The sequence below is a fragment of the Triticum dicoccoides genome, chromosome 4B, assembly GCF_002162155.2.
Source record: "Triticum dicoccoides isolate Atlit2015 ecotype Zavitan chromosome 4B, WEW_v2.0, whole genome shotgun sequence".
Taxonomy (NCBI): domain Eukaryota; kingdom Viridiplantae; phylum Streptophyta; class Magnoliopsida; order Poales; family Poaceae; genus Triticum; species Triticum dicoccoides.
In genome coordinates this window covers 253429769-253434839 of record NC_041387.1, presented here as the reverse complement: position 1 = coordinate 253434839, position 5071 = coordinate 253429769, and the positions used below count along the sequence as shown (strand labels likewise).

General features: G+C 42.6%; 1 long non-coding RNA gene across 1 annotated transcript; it reads right to left on the bottom strand.

The window, feature by feature from the left end:
- Positions 1 to 2059: 2059 nt before the first annotated feature.
- LOC119295924 lies at positions 2060 to 3858 on the bottom strand. The gene is made up of 2 exons (XR_005144504.1): positions 3384 to 3858; positions 2060 to 2560 (listed from the first exon to the last, which is right to left on the bottom strand). It is a non-coding gene; the product is annotated as an uncharacterized LOC119295924 (long non-coding RNA).
- Between the last annotated feature and the right edge of the window lie 1213 nt (positions 3859 to 5071).

Below are 5071 nucleotides of genomic sequence, written 5' to 3'. Positions count from 1 at the left end.
AATTGCTTGTAGCTTGAGCATAGAGAATCATATGACAAATTTTATGTATGTAGTTGTTATTAGAATGATCATGATGCCCTCATGTCCGTATTTTATTTTTATCGACACCTCTATCTCTAAACATGTGGACATATTTTTCGATTTCGGCTTCCGCTTGAGGACAAGCGAGGTCTAAGCTTGGGGGAGTTGATACGTCCATTTTGCATCATGCTTTTATATCAATATTTATTGCATCATGGGCTGTTATTACACATTATATCTCAATACTTATGGCTATTCTCTCTTATTTTACAAGGTTTACCATGAAGAGGGGGAATGCCGGCAGCTGAAATTCTGGCTAGAAAACGAGCAAACGTTGGAAACCTATTCTGCACAGCTCCAAAAGTCCTGAAATATGCCAGGGGGCCCACACCCTGTCCAGGAGACAGGGGGCGCGCCCCCCTATCTCCTGGGCCCCCTGGTGGGCCTCCGACGTCCATCTTCTGCCATATCATCACTTTTACCCTGGAAAAAATTGTGGGCAAGCTTACGGGACGAAACTCCGCCGCCATGAGGTGGAATCTTGGCGGAATCAATCTAGGGCTCTGGCAGAGCTATTCTGCCGGGGACACTTCCCTCCGGGAGGGGGAAATCATCACCAACGTCATCACCAATGATCCTCTCATCGGGAGGGGGTCAATCTCCATCAACATCTTCACCAGCACCATCTTCTCCCAAAACCCTAGTTCATCTCTTGTATCCAATCTTGTATCAAAACCACAAATTGGTACCTGTGGGTTGCTAGTAGTGTTGATTACTCCTTGTAGTTGATGCTAATTGGTTTACTTGGTGGAAGATCATATGTTCAGATCCTTTATGCATATTATTACTCCTCTGATTATGAACATGAATATGCTTTGTGAGTAGTTACGTTTGTTTTTGAGGACATGGGTGAAGTCTTGCTATTAGTAGTCACGTGAATTTGGTATTCATTCGATATTTTGATGAGATGTATGTTGTCTTTTCCTCTAGTGGTGTTATGTGAACGTCAACTATATGACACTTCACCATTATTTGGGCCTAGAGGAAGGCATGGGGAAGTAATAAGTAGATGATGGGTTGCTAGAGTGACAGAAGATTAAACCGTAGTTTATGCGTTGCTTCGTTAGGGGCTTATATGGATCCATATGTTTAATGTTGTGGTTAGGTTTACCTTAATACTTCTTTTGTAGTTGCGGATGCTTGCAATAGGGGTTAATCATAAGTGGGATGCTTGTCCAAGTTAGGGCAATAACCAAGTACCGGTCCACCCACATATCAAGTTATCAAAGTACCGAACGCGAATCATATGAACGTGATGAAAACTAGCTTGACGATAATTCTCAATGTTTCCTCGGGAGCTCCTTTATCACTATTAGAAATTGTCCAGACTTATCCTTTGCTACATAAAGAATTGGGCCACCTTGCTGCACTTTATTTACTTTATTTACTTGTTACTCGTTACTATTTATCTTATCACAAAACTATCTATCACCTACAGTTTCAGTGCTTGCAGAGAAAACCTTACTGAAAACCGCTTATCATTTCCTTCTGCTCCTCGTTGGATTCGACACTCTTACTTATCGAAAGTACTACGATAGATTCCCTACACTTGTGGGTCATCAGTAACCTACAAATCCCTCTTGCAGTAGTCTTAGTATTATTATTATTTATTTTATTACATCAAGGGCAACATATCCTTTCATATCCCGACACTTTGCTGAGACATGTAGTTTGGACCGAACCTCCCTAGCCAAACTCATAGAAGTAGACTCACTCGGAGGCCCAATAATTGTTGAGCATGTCTTCCACAACAATCCCATATGCATTGAGTGTATAATCTTTAATGCTAGCCTATACATGATTAGACTGAGAGGGTTAGACTTGGGCCAGCCTATACGAGTCACAACTCAAATTTCGAGGACGAAATTTTTCGAAGGGAGAAGGGATGTAAAAACCCTCAAAATTAGATAACAATATTTTTGACGGCGCTATGTTACACCAGTGTCACAAGGCATAGTTAGTTGAATAATTATAATTAACCACAACACTAATATCAAAAATTTATTGCAACCAAAAAAGTTAGTATTTAGCCATGTACAATGGTTCTTCTCCAACTCCCTTATTGTTTGCAGATTTATAATTAGGCCCTTGTCTCATTCCTTACACACAAATTATATGCCATCTCGTGTCGAACAATGCACTATACACTTGTCCGTTGTACAACTCACATGATTACTTGTGGAGGCTTGCATGCTCATGCAACCATGCATGTCAGCCACATCTCTCTTTTACCAAACCGACCTAGCACCCTACACTACTATAAATAGCAGCCTCCTCCTTTCACCTTTGACTTCCTCTACTGCACACAACACGCACAAGAGAGAACCAAGCTCTCCCCACCATCCCCATCCACTCTTTTGGTCGGATGCTGAGTTGCCATCAGGTACTATTCAAGTGCCTTGCTTTTGCAGCTTTGTTTGCTTGATCCATCTTCACCTTTGCTTAGAACATGAACACCTGATCTTTTGGACTCTAGTTACTTTGTAAAAAGAAGAATGATGGTTAGAAAAAGAAAGCACATAAATTAGATGAAGACAAATTGGTACATGGTGGTTTAGTGATGCATGTGTACTATGCATGTCCATCTCTGTCTTGTACTAGATCTATGTATATAATAGACATGTCATGCTGAGAATTAAATCCCAAATATTAACTTGCTAAGATTTACATGTACATCTAATAGCTCAAGCTTCCTGTGTATGCTACTCATCTTAATGATCCCTTCCTAGTTGTATTGAACACTGTTTGGCTAATGTTTGCCATGTCTCATTTGCACATGCCTCATTCTGAAAACAGAAAAATAAATAAACATACTTTGTGCAAATCTTGTACAAATAAATTCCTGTTATCCTTTTATTTTCCCTTTCCTGATCCCCTTTCTAAGTATGTTTTGAGTGATCAATGTCAATGTTCACTTGACTATTGTAGGGTCCAGAAATGAGTGCACGCGCACACACAGTAGAAGCAACATTTAGATTTAGTTTGTGGCAGCACCTAACTATCAGAAGCAATTAACTTGTCGCTTTTTGCTCAAGTCGGTAATAGTAGGAATTCACTGGTTAATTCCTAGTTATGAGCTTAATTAAAAAAGAATCATAGTAGTGCGAGGATAGTGTAGTAGAGCTAAAAATTGAATAAACAATATAGAATAAATCTGGAGACCACCACACCATCGAGTAAAGCTTGATTAATTCCTTGGTCTTGATATTAACAAGAAGCATGGCAGTAAGGGGAGTCATAGCACAAACACTAGCAGTAGAGGTAAGAACACTGCACAGAGAGAAATTTGGACTGACACTTACACTAGTAGCAGTAGACAAAGGCGAGCCAGGCGCCGGTAGCGGCCATGTTGCCGGAGCCGCGCCGGTTAAGATGCTCGCTCCCGACGGCCGTAGTTGCATGCCTCGTGCGTGCAGCTCTGCTGGAGGAGGTTGTAGGCAGGGATATGCCATTGCTACTGCGGCCCGTGGTGAACCCATCGGACCCGATGCAGACGACGCTGGGGTTTGAGGGTGGCGGCGATTTTGGCGGCGGCGGATCAAATAAATGGGGGGATATGGTAGAGGGAGTCGAGGGGATTCTGTGGGTGTCCACGGTGTCGCCGGAGATGTCCGGAAGTGGCAGATCGAGCCGGCGGCGACATGCTCTGTAGTTAGGGAGAGAGAGATGGAGTTGGTTCTGTTCGTGGCTGAGCATACCAGTGACAGTGAGAGAGAGAGAGAGAGGTAGAGAGCTGGGGAAGATGACTAGTTGGAGAAAAAAGAAATGATATTTCTGCCGGGGTTGGGTTCGACCAGCTAAACACGGTTTTTCCTTTTGAGCTTGCTTGCTTGCTCTTTGTGATGTGCACGTGCGTACTACTCCTACTTCTTGATGTGCTGTATGCATTTTGCTTCTAATTACACACTAGCATGTATCATTACCTCTTTAATTAAAATTGATTGCATCGTATGGAAGTGTTGCTTGATGCTTGGATCTTGATTAGGGAAAAATATAAACTTCTTTGTGAAATAATTATCAGGCATAGGACCCACATCTGGTGGTTCCGAGTTGGTCGGAGCGCTACCCGGCAAGTCGTCATCTCCTTGATCATGTCTTGATAAATGTTTTCCGGGCTATGGGTCATTTCCAAAATTTTGCATAAGAACTAAAAATAAATACTTTTCATAAATAAAATGAAATTTGGATCAGGTGGATCTACTGATTTGGCAATTGGACCAGATCAGGTGAAGTATCTATATTAAGTAGTCGTGACTCGGGCAGGGTTACATTATAAATAAAAATTTGGTGGGTAGGGGAGCTCATGTTGGTGAAGGCAATCCGTTTAGGGTTGGCTTGGATGGCAGACTCCTCTACATAGGGTATTACATTAGGACACAACCAACTAGCGCTTACGTCAAAAGCGGCACAAACCATACTGACCATAGACCTGGAATGGGACGGGCTGAACCGACTACCCATGCCAAGTAGCTACCTCTGCATGAGTGAGAAGGTGGCTGTACCCGGGTAGGTACAGTCACCCTAGGGTGGGACCGCCGGTCAGGGGTCTAGACCCGCGGGCCTATAGTAAGGCAAGGTGGAAAAGCAGAGGTTGTCTACGGGCTGGTTAAAGGTCTGGTTCCTCGGTCTAATTGTGCGCACGAGTAGCGCATGGACGACTTGGACCTAGTGATGCTATGGGCAAAGCAGTACACCTTTGATCAGAATAAATGTGATATCACTCCCAGCTTTCGGGGTTGGAAGTGCGTCGTGTGGGTTTTCCTCTAACACAGGATGTAAGATCCCACATCGCTCTGTCGCTAGTAGATTTTATAAATAAAATTAATTTTCAACATAATAGGTTAAGGGAAAATAATTTTTTTTACCTACAAAGTATTTTGAGCTAATGGCTCGGTGGTGGTAGCCATGGCCGATAAAGTTTTTCCTCTTTAAAAAAAACTCATACATCCACTTTTCCCTGCGACTTGCGGATTACGTATTTTATACGTAC